The sequence below is a fragment of the Petromyzon marinus genome, chromosome 34, assembly GCF_048934315.1.
Source record: "Petromyzon marinus isolate PM22_M1 ecotype Great Lakes invasive population chromosome 34, UKy_Petmar_22M1.pri1.0, whole genome shotgun sequence".
In the NCBI taxonomy this organism is placed as follows: Eukaryota; Metazoa; Chordata; class Hyperoartia; order Petromyzontiformes; family Petromyzontidae; genus Petromyzon; species Petromyzon marinus.
This window is the reverse complement of record NC_133700.1, coordinates 2985031-2997181: the sequence shown is the minus strand read 5'-3', so window position 1 is coordinate 2997181 and position 12151 is coordinate 2985031. Positions and strand designations below refer to the sequence as shown.

At 49.1% G+C, this 12151-nt stretch overlaps 1 protein-coding gene across 4 annotated transcripts in view; it reads left to right on the top strand.

The window, feature by feature from the left end:
* Positions 1–12151, top strand: part of LOC116948582 (thyroid hormone receptor beta-A-like) — a 48658-nt gene that overhangs the window by 18818 nt on the left and 17689 nt on the right. The window lies entirely within an intron of this gene.

Below are 12151 nucleotides of genomic sequence, written 5' to 3'. Positions count from 1 at the left end.
GTTCGAGGAAACGGCTGCGACGACCACCGCCTCGAGCTGCTTGCCTGAGTCTCTGCAGACATGTTTACTTGACTTGTATAACTTACAGAACAATTGATAAAAAGGATAAAAGGGGGGGGGGGAACTACCCCCCTCCAGCCTTCCCCTTCATCCCCTCCAATTATATAAATTGGCATCTCCAATAGTGGAGGTGCCAATTAGCCCGATTTGTTTAAGTTAGTTGAGTTTTGACCCAGGTTGACCAGGACAGGACAAGGACACAGCAGCACCACTTTTCACCCCGGCAACCGGAGAGCCACAGACTTATATATTTCTTTACTTATCACTCCAACAACAAACAATTACATATTTAAGAATGCACAATTTCAAATAGAAATGGTAAATATAAAATAAAAGAATTGAATAACATTTAAAAACAAAATCGTATCAATGATCCTTATACTGTCTGGGACACTTCCAATATCAACACACCGGTTAACCAGTCACACGGCTCACGGGCAAGGAGAGTTACACTTTTTGTGCTCGCCGAGGTTTTATAACTACAGCAACAGCAGCACCTCACATGCATAACGTGCCCGTGACGTAACGAGTGCCTACAAAGCGTAGGCAGAATTACTCAGGAAGAGCAGGAAGCAGCGGTAGAGAGTGAGTAAGGGAAGAAGAGAAAAGATATACAATATCATGGGATCTCTCTTGCCACTATAAAAATATAAGAATAGGTTCGCCACAAGTAAATGTGGTTAATGCAGACATGATCCCTCGCAAAAGTTTTCAGTTTGGTGTCTTAGCATCTTAACACAAACTGTTTTATTGCCAGAAAGGGTAAAACGTATTCATATAGAAATACAGCAATTGAGGATTATGAAGAAGGAAAGTGTTGAGGAGAGGCTTTTAAGCACAGAGAGCGAGAGAGAAAGAGAGAGAGGTGACCAGGCAGACAGAGTTGCCCGGGGAGGGCGTTAACGGAGTGATCTGGGTCTATGCTCAGCGTCGTTTCTCTGCTCAGTTTCGCGATTGCTAAATGCTCGACGTGGAAAAATCAGGGGCGCCACGGTGGCTAGGAGATGTTAACTACCTCGCCCGGTATACAGGAGGTCGTGGGTTCGCTCCCGATCCTGATGCCTGTATATTTGGAGTTTGCATGTTCTCCCCGTGGTTGCGTGGATTTTTCTCCAGATCCTCCGGGTTTTCCCCTCCACATTAAGAAACGCGCGCTTAGAGTATTTGGCAGCTATACATTCCCACGTGATAAGCTAATTCGTTGAGCTATGATTTGTCGCCAGGTCGCTGCTGAAAAATAGCTTATAGCACAGTGGGCCTTTACCTAGTGAAATAAAAAATAGTTGGAAGTTTTATACTTTTTAAGCAAAGGAGGAGACCGACTCAGAGCCACCAGCGCATGCTATGGGGGTGAAGAGCACTCCCTACAGAAACCCCTTCTCGCACTGTCAATTATTATTATTCCGTTTAACACGTAAGCTTTCGCGACCAATATCATCCATCATCAAGGTTTGTTTGGGTTAGATCGCGTAAATATATAAATGTGTCGTTAAAACCTGCCACCACGCGGCACAGCCAACTAGTAAGGGTTGTCACGTAAGCAGAACGTGGCAATTCGTCACCAGTACAGCACTAGTGTATAGTGTAGTGTATAGTAGTGTAGTGTATAGTGTAGTGTATAGTAGTGGTGTATAGTAGTATAGTGTAGTGTATAGTGTAGTATACTAGTACAGCACACCGGTGTGTTGGAGAGCCAAGCCACAACATTTACAATCTGAGTACGACGTTTCGCCAGTAATTACAACTAGTTTCATCAATTAATTACAACTAGCTTCAATTAATTACTGGCGAAACGTCGTACTCAGATTGTAAATGTTGTGGCTTGGCTCTCCAACACACAACCGGTGTGCTGTACTAGTATACTACACTATACACTACACTACTATACACTACGCTACACACTACACTACTATACACGGGTTTTAACGACACATCTATATATTTTTGCAATCTAACCCAAAAAAGTTATATTATGGATTATTCCATATGTTGCATGTATGTAGAACTTCTTTCCCACCGTAGGTGAGCCAACCGTGCTCATCGGAGGTCGGGGAGAAGGACAACAAACTAAACGCAAACAGCACTTAGATAGAAATTAATTTTCGATCTTGATGATTTATAAGCGCATAGCTCCAGTGGCTTCCGAATATCGGGAGAAAGAGAAGCGTATCTGAAAGCGTGCGATGCAGTTTCCGTCTTTAAAAGGCCTCAGGGAGTATTATGTTTTCCCAGTAGGGGGCGATGTTGCCATGCATAATCCCAATTGAGTAACTTGCATATCATTTTTCGGTATTGGGATATGTGACGAATACCAGTTACATTGTATGTTTTTTTGTTTAGCTACGGCCGATAGACTCTGACGAAACCAATGCGGAACAGATGGAGAGCATACAAAATGCACGCAGAAAGGTGTCCGAGTCTGGAATCGAACCTAGGCACTACTACTTGCTGTGAGGCACGAGTGTTATTGCTGCTCCACCCAAATGATGAGTTACTCATCATAAAAGCACCCTCATAGCTGCAGTACAATAAGGATTAATAGCGCGTCTTCTTGGGCAACTGCACCTCAACACGCAGGCAAACAGGGCGGACTTGCAGTGCGTTTGAGGGTCGGTTATTTTTGACTGGGTTTCGTTGAATAATAAATATTTTTTTTTTGACTCGCTCAGCTCACAAGTGTGCTGCTGATTTACTGTGATGTTGGTAAAAGACACAATTTCTCGAGAAATATATCAGAAGTTGGGATCAAGGGGTACATGTCCATTGTGGTAAATGAGCCAGCAATTCTTGCAGGCAGTATATGTGAATGCAAGACGAGTAATTGTTGCAACAGGGACCTTACAAAGTGAAGTAATAATAACAATTACCGTCTATTGTTTATCGTTTGCTGACCTGGTATCAATGCCGACAATTATTTTTCCTCTCAGTGAGGGAAAACACACTGTTTTAATAGTTCATCTAATCGAACTCTACGTTGATGTAGGATGGTGAGCGCACACTGCACTTGCAATCCAGTGAGGTCGCCAGTTCGATCTCTCCAGGCGTGGCAGTTGAAACCGTGGGGCAAGTTACTGAAAGCCATACCGACTCCTAGAATAATAAATAGTTCCACTGAAGTTCATTCGATCTGCAGGTTGTATACGCTGGTGTAAAGTGTGGGTACTTCTGCCTCTTACAAGCCAACGTGGAAGAGCAGGCCACATACCCTATTGAGGTGGGGGGGGGGGCTATCTAGAGCTCCCTCCGGTTGAGGCGCTTCTTCTAGCAGTGGCATGACCAAGCAATTGCAGGGCTGCACCTTTACCCATTATACATTTGATGGATGTCCATACGGTACGCACCGTATTAATCTCAGAAAGGTTGTGACCTTCACCCACAAGGGGCAATTTACACACATATTAAATGCACATGAAGTGCAAGCAATTACGAAGACACGTAACATGTTCACTCATGCTGACAAAACGCTGGCTCTGCCTCTGTACAAACCCCATATGGCAACTATTGATCTCCCGTTGCGATCGGGCATGCTCCTCCAAGCAGCCCACGGAGGTGCCAATGCCAAGCGCTTTATTGATTCCGTGACACAGAAGCCAACTGTTGTGCGTCGTGTGCCGGATGCTCGGTCTGTTAATATTGGGGATTTTTTTCCTTGTGCACATTGTTTTCTTGGGGTTTTAAGGCTTATTGGTGGTGGTCAGATGGTGAAAATTATGTAAATATGGGATTTCCAATGGCGACATGAGGAAAAGTGCGAGATGCTAATCCAACACAGGTGCCAAGGGGATGGAGTGTTGAGTAATTAGATCGGAGTGATGTAGATCGGGGGAGGGTGTGGGGGTGAAACGTGCGACATGTTGAGATAATGCAAGGCCCCACCTCGGCGCCCGTATCCCGTGGGAATCGTCAGAACGAGCATTCGAATGGAGGCAATGGACATCCACTGTTGGGCTGTGGGCAGGGAAACGCGTGTGATTGTGTAGGGACAGTGCTGAAAGAGAGAGACGGTGCTTGGGTGGAGATAATGAGGGGATAGGGACAGAGCGTGGCCAGGTGGTCATGAGGGATAATTACAGGAGGGGGGATGTTCGCGATTGGCTGAGACAGTTCGGGAAAGAAGGCGTGGCCGGGGGCAGGGCGAGGCCACGCCGGGGGGAATATAAGGTGGAGGCTGAGAGAGCTCGAGGCTGCCCTGGGTTCGGGATGGATTGTCTCTACACCGTCGCTGTCTCTGTGCCGTCGCTGTCTCCATGCGGTTGTTTCTTGGGTGCTGTCCTAGCTCAAGTATCTGCTGTTATTATAGCCCAAGTACTCTATGCTAGTCATAGCTAAGTACTGTAGGGTAGGAGAGTACGTTATCTACGTGACGTGCCATAATAAATAAAGAAGAAAGACAGACGTTGTCCGAGAGTCATTGCAACTGGTGTCAGGAGATGCCGAGATACTCAAGAAAGAAGAACCCACTTACTGCGACCTCGGACAAGGATAAAGACGAGGAGGCGACCCCTTCCCAGGCAGCCCCGGGAACAGGGGCCCTGGTGTACGAGCTCCTGGGCGCGGCGGGAGCGACGGTAGGGACGGAGGAGGGAGCCGCGGGCCAGCAGCCTCGGGCCGTGGAGGGGTAGTGAGAGGTGGCGGAGAGACTGGATCTGCTCCTCGTGGCCGTCACACGACTCTCCTTGCTGCTGGGCGCAACGGCGGTGCCAGCGGGAGCCACGGATGCCTAGCGACGGGGACCTGTTGAGGAGACGGGGTGGATGACGGCCGCCGATGCTGCCGCGGCAGAGCCTGCGCGGTGGTCGGCCGCCATCGGCCACGTGGCCGAGGCCAGACCAGCGCCGACCGCCACCTCCCACGTGGCGGAGCCCGCGCGGTCGCTAACTATTTTTCCTCGTGGTGGAGTCCGGGCAGTCGCCGGCCGCCATCTTCCATGCGGCGGAGTCCGCGAGAGTGGGGGTGGCCATTGCCTACGCCGTGGAGACCGCATGGTCAACGGCCGCCATTTTCCCGGAGGGGAGGGGGTGCGATCAGTGGGCGACTTTTTGTGACCAACTGCAGCTCCGGATCCATCTCTGATGGGGCAGGGAGGATCAATGTGCCGTTTAAGGAGGCTGCCCCTTGTCAGGGAGTTTGTGGCAGCAGGGGACGATTGGGCCGCCTTCACCCGGCAGTTCGAAGCGGTGTTCTGCTCAGTCGAGTGGACAGAGGATGAGGCCTTGCGGGCCTTACCCATGGCCCTCGTTGATGACGTTCTTGCAGTATTCCGAGCCATTCCTCCGGAGAAGCGGACAACTCTTCGTCAGGCGTACGGGGAGATGGCAGCGGTTTTCGACCCTCCTTTCAACGCACGGAGTAAATTTTTTTTTCAGACAAAGGGAGGCCGAGACGCCCCTCGTTTGCCGCAGTGCACTGATGGTGCTGGAGCAGGTGGCGTACCGGCATATGGAGCCGGTGGCGATTGACTCTTTAACGATGGAGAAGCTGTTGGGGTTGGCCCAAGAGAAGGGGATTGTGCTGCCCGTTGTCGAAGAGGAGACACAGACATCCCTGTGGGTGGCCAGATGCTTGCAGGCCCATGAAAATGTAACCCGATGGACCCCAGTGGCGGCGTGGTCAGGGGAGCCTGAGTCAGAGGACACGCCGATCTGCCGGGCAGCCGGGAGTAATCCAAGGCTGGTGGAGGAGGAACCGGAGCTGCAGAGGGAGATGCCAGCGTCGGCGCAGGGATGGCTTCGGCGGCAAGGGGACACCCCGTGACGACCTCGGGTTGGGCCCCAGGAGAGAGGCGACCCTTCCGCCGCGAAGTTGGGTTCCTCCGGGAGAGGTGACCCTTCCACCACAAGGTTGGGTCCCCAGGAGAAGGACAATCTCTCCGCCTCATGGACCCTCCATCTCCTGCTTCCGGTGTGGACGACCGTGACATATCGCGCAGGGATGCCGGAGTGACATTCAGCCCTCAACGTCCTTCTCGACATCCACCGGCCTGCCAACGATCCCATCCCAGCCCCAACAGGCAAGTTGCGGCACACAGGACATTTGGCCCGTACTACCAGCAGCTCACACATCCAGATTGGCATGTAATTCGTCGGTCAAACTTGCTTCCCCTTCACCCATTCGGGTACGTGAACAAGGAGATCAGAATATGGATGGGTGGCCCAATTCCTTTACTCAGTGGAGGAAATTTGGCGCGTTGAGTGGTAGCAGCTGTGGCACGGTCATAGGCAATAGTTGGTTCTATTCAGGGGGGTCTTGGTTGGCACAGGGGCCTCGGCTACCATAATTTCAGACGTTATTTATCATTTTTTTGCCCCTCAGAGATCGTCGCATTTTGCCAGTGGAAAACGCATGTGTTACGGCTAATGGGGGGAGTATGGGCATTTTGGGACGGATATAGGCATATGTGAGAATAGGGGAATTAGAAGTGTCAGGGCCCGTGGTGGTTTCGAAGACGGTGGTATCTTGCCTTTTAGGAACAGATTTTTTGGGAAGGTTGCTCTTGAAATTGTTAACAGATCAACGCTGTATGGGAAACCAGTTGCGAATGCCACAGTTCAGGCCTTGGCAAAGAATTCTGTACAGATTTCGCCAGGCACACAAATGTTGATTCCCCTGTGCTACCAAAAACGCCTCCAATTGGCTGACCCCGAGGGGGGGGTCCTTTTGACTCCATCAAACACAGCGACCCGAGGACTCGCATTAGTGGGGGCTCAGACAATCATTCGGGGAAACCAGGTCCTGAATGTGGGCCTGGGAGCGGATGTGGTTCAGGAAGGGGATGTGTTGGCTTACGCAATGGCAGCATGTTGCGGGGTTGTTGACCCAGGGGCAGGTGAGATCGTGGCCGCGGTGTATCAGCGAGCGGAGCCAGAGGGGACATGGATGGAGGAATCATGTAAGGAGAACTCTGATTTGTCCCAGGTGCAGCGGACCGAACTACGTACGGTCGTTATGTCAGTTCTCAGACGTTTTCAGTCAAGGGAAATTTGATATCGGGCATACTAATTTGTTGCAACACCACATCGATACAGGTGATGCAGCTCCTATTCGGCAAAATTAATATCGAATGAGTCTTGTTGAAAAGGAACATGTACACCGGGCGGTAAGGGAAATGTTGGCCGTGGACGTAATTTCACCTTCAACTAGCTCCTGAGGATCCCCCGTGTTGTTGGTTAAGATGCAAGATGGCAGCTTGTGTTTTTGCGTTGATTTCCGTATATTGAATAAGGTTTTGGTTGCAGATGCTTACCCGCTGCCACGTGTGGACAATTCCCTGGATGCGTTGGCGGGCGCTCGTTTTTTTTTCCGTTCTGGAACTACTGTCAGGAATTTGGTAACTCCCCTTAGACGAATCGTCCAAGCCTAAAACAGCGTTCCGCACATCCCAGGGACTATTCCAGTTTAATTTCCTCCCTATGGGATTACATTCAGCCCCAGCCACTTTCCAACGCCTTATGGAATTGGTGTTGGCAGGATTACAATGGGACCTTGTTACATTTATTTGGATGACATCATCGTCTTTGGCCGAACATTCGACGAGCATTTGCAGTGATTGTGGACGGTGCTCTCTAGGGTACAGGCAGCGAACCTTAAGTTTTAACATGCTAAGTGCCATTTGTTGCAGACGTCCGTGCAGTATTTGGGACATGTCAATGCGAAGGGTATCGCGACGGATCCGGATAAGACTGCGTGTGTGTGTGAATGGCCAACCCGTAAATTGGTAGGCGAGGTGCACAGTTTTGCAGGCTTTGCATCGTACTACCGAAGGTTTGTTCCGCAGTTTGCGACGATTGCTAAACCCTTGCATGCCTTGACGGGTAAGAATCAGAAATTTAAATGGGGCCAAGAGGAGGAGGGTAAAAAGGGGTGGAAAGGGTAATTGCATACGGGAGCCACGTCCTATCACCCGCGGAACAGCGGTATTGTGTTACTCGTAGAGAATTGTTGGCTATGGTATACAGGTAGTCCTCTACTTACAATGGAGATGCGTTACGACGACCCCATCGTAAGTCAAAAATATCGTAAGTCGAAGATGGCCCTAGCCTTCCCAGGAGTCTTAAAGAATGGTGATAATTTAGCAAAACAGGGCAATTTTTCAGAACCGTACTGTATAAAAGATATACTGTATGTATTTATTAATTACAATACTGTATTGCACAATAAAATGTAAAGTAAAAAAACAAGGTAAATTCTTAGTCTGCCTATATGAACTGCAATTTAATAGAAAGTTTCTTCAGGAAACAATCCTATGAAAACTTTTAACATGCATTGAATGTATCGTATCGTGGTAACCCTAAAATTAAATCACTAAAGCTACGTATCATACATGCATTGAATATATCGTAACGTATCATAGTACTGTACTCACCAAAATTCGTACCTCGTACGCTGCTGCGTTTGCCTGCTGCGCGAAATGTAAAATATTTCACAATTTTGTCGTATCGCTATCGCCATCGTAAGATCGAAATATCGTAAGTCGGACCATCGTAACTCGGGGACTATCTGTACTTTGTCCAACAGTACAGGCCACACCTTTTATGGCAGAGAATTTGTGGTCCGTATGGATCACGCGGCCCTCCAGTTTTCCTTGAAAGTGGACCAGCCATCTGGCCAGCTCTCTCGGTGGTTAGAAATACTCCAAGAATATTCCTTCCGCGTTGTTTACCGCCAGGGTGTGAGGCACTGTAATGCCGATGCGTTGTCGCGCTTGCCGTTAAATGACCCTTGTTCATGCTCGTCAGGTGTGGGCCGGTGTAGTTTGCTTGGGGGCAGGTCAACTGGGGTCATAGCGGCCTCAGGTGACCCGCCGCTCGCCGTGGCAGACGCACATAAGGACGACATGCTGGGCCTCACGCGGGCAGAATGGGGCAAGTTGCAGATGGAGGGTGTCTCCCTTTTGATCTTACGATACCGCATGGACCTTGATCAGAAGAAACCCGTTCATAAGGGGATCTCATGGTTTGTCCTCCGGGGAGGGTTGCTTATTCGGTGGCATGAGGTTTCGGGCAGATTATGTATCGTAATCCCCACAGGCCTGCGAGGTAGGTTGGCGCGGGCAGTGCACGCTGACAAGCTGATGCACTTTGGGCACCAGAAAACCTTGCTTACGGTGCAAAGAGATTTTTTATTGGCCGGGAATGTCTAATGATGTCTTCCATTTCATTAAAGGTTGCACTGATTGTGCACGTCGCAAGCCACCGGCGAAAAAATCTCAACCCCCTTAACAATCTATCACGGTGTCCCGCATTAACGAATTGGTCGCGTTGGATATCCTGGGGCCCTTTCCGACTACGCAAAAGGGAAATCAATTTCTCCTTGTTGGGGTTGAGTATTTTTCTCGGTGGCCAATGGCCTGGCCGTTGCCGGACCAAACAGCTGCATCCATAGCTAATGCATATTTGCACGGCGATGTGATGGACAAGGGGGCTCCCGAGCAGCTTCTCACAGACCAAGGCCGAAATGTATCCTCAAAGTGCTTCGGGAAGTGTGCAATGTATTGGGCACAACGAAGATCAGAACTAGAGGCCGGCTGAAATTCGGTTTCGGTTTCGGCGCCGAAAGTTGGCAAATGGCGACTTTCGGCAAACTTTCGGTTTCGGCCGAAAGTAAATTTTTTACTTTCGGTCTGGTTTCGGTTTCGGCCGAAACTGATATTGACTTTCGGCCGTCAACCGAAGATCTATTTTTAGAATGTAAGGCTAGTGCTACGTCTATCACTGCCAATCGGGCTAGGCAATCCTATGCGATAGGCTGCATACATAAACACACACGTCAGCAGCAGCAGCAGCTTGGGAGCGAGGTTACAGCCGCAACGATGGTCTGCTGTCAACAGACATCAGCCTGCATCTGCATCCGTGGGTGGAGTCTCTTTGGCGGGACGACAACAAAGTGCCTCTGTCGTCTGTTCCCAGCCGCCTGCCCACCTTGGCTTATGTGTTGCGTTCGCTTCAGTCTACACGCGTGTTGATACCGAGATTCGAAGTCTGACAATATTGATATTCAGTTAGTTAATAGTTCCGTAGCAAATTAGTGATCACGAAATTACGAATCTGAGTGAAGTAGAAAATTAAAGTTAATACACGGAGAAGTTAATCACCGTGAAGAATACTCTTTGGTTCTTTCAGTAAAGTCACGTTGGTATAAAGAATAAAATAAATTAATCACGACGTTTCGGGGCCAAAACACAAGCATCCATCATCGCAAATGATTGCTCAACGAAGTGGCTTATCACGTGGAGATCTACAGCAGCCAAATACTCTAAACGCGTGGTGTTTCTAAATGTGGAAGGGAAAAAAACGGAGGACCCGGTGAAAATCCAAGCGACCACTTTGAAGAGAGACACGCAAACTCCAAATACACAGCAGGCGTCAGGGTCGGGATCGAACCCACGGCCTCCTGCATACCAGTCAAGGTAGTTAACATCTCGCCACCAATGGCTGCACGAAAAAAATCCAACTCTAAGAACTGAATAAGACGAGTTTGACTGTCATGCAATGAACGTGACCTTCAGGTGGGAGAGCGCTGTGCTCTCTCACCTCAAGGGATCTCAGTGGTAGCTCTGAGATATCCGTGACTACGAGTCATTCTCTAACATCAAGGGTTGTGCTTCTGCGTCAGACAGTGGAAAATCCAGGGGTGGGTGGGGCGGAGGGGGGGGAGTAATTCCCCCCCCCCTTTAGAACCCAAAAACTGTTTTATTCATATTTAACGGCAGTAATAAATTGCATGTTTTTTATTTAAAAGAAATTGCTTGAGATTTCGGAACTGGCCCCCTTCCAAAAGTTTATAGATCTGCCTGTGGTGTGAGAGACACAAACAAACGCTTCGGCTCGTGGTATGATGCCGAAGGCACAATCGTGATAAGATTCGGGAGGAAAAAAATACTCGGCAAATGAAATATCGTCCAGTGACGAAGACCGCGTGCTGGTGAAGGACAGGGACGTAAGCTTGGCATGCAATTGTCGCCACGATACTGAGAGACGACGTGAGCTGCACAGTAACGAATGAATGAGTGAGCGAACAACTTGCACTGCCGTATGTATATGTCTGGTGTAGTTGCAATGTACTCTGGCTGCCAGGCCACGTGCGTGACGGCTCCGTGTCCCGCGGGAGCCAGGTGCTCCAGAGGCTGGATTGTCAGCACGTGCGTGTTGTGATATTTTGCAGGCCACCCTGCCACTCCAGAGTAACGCGCGCTATGGCCCGAAGTCTTTCCCTCGAGCGGAGAGGGAGGCTTCGTCTTTGGCTTGACGCTCGCCTTGCCCTTTTAACAACGAGGGCACGCGCCCTCGCCCACCGCGGCTATTTGTGGGCGCATTGCGCGCACGTTTGTATTCTGTTTCGTATCCCACGGCTACTTTTACGCGTTAAAATACATTGTACGAGCGTGCCGTCCAGTTCAACGGATGTAAATCGTTGGTGCGAGAACAACTTTTTTGGCTACTGGTTTATTTATTGTTTATTGGAATGCCACAAACTTTGCTTTTTGCTGTTTGTTGGTTTATTTGACTCGGAGGCGGGGATATATGTCAATGGCTCGCCGTTGTGTGTTCCGGTTGTATAATGGGACGCATTCTAAGCTTGAAAACACATTTCAGAGGGGACTTATTTTGTCTTCGTAAACGTGAACAGGTTTTGACATTGAGAGACGGCGGATTTTTTTTGAGAAATGCGCCTGCACCCACTATCAATACTACACTCAATCTTAAGCACAGCTACCATGTGACCACGTTATCAGGGCCATAGGTTTTTTTGTTTATTGATTAGAATGGACCTTTATCGTTGACCTTTTAACTGCTCTTTACATATTACACTTGATAGCAAATCAGCCAAGGAACAAGTGGTTGTGACCATTCCTAGTAGAGCATTGGTGGCTGCTGAAGGGACAAGATACCAGGTGCGCATTGTGTCCTAAGCTTGCAGGGAAGTCAAACGATTGAGAGGCCAAAGGGTTTGTCAGCTCAAGAAGGGTTAGGTACCACTTAAACTATCTATTAAAACTAAACACGATTTTGTTATTTACCAGGTAAGGCCCACTGAGTTATACAGCTATTTTTCAGAAGCGACCTGGCCACAAATGATAGCTCAACGAAGTGGC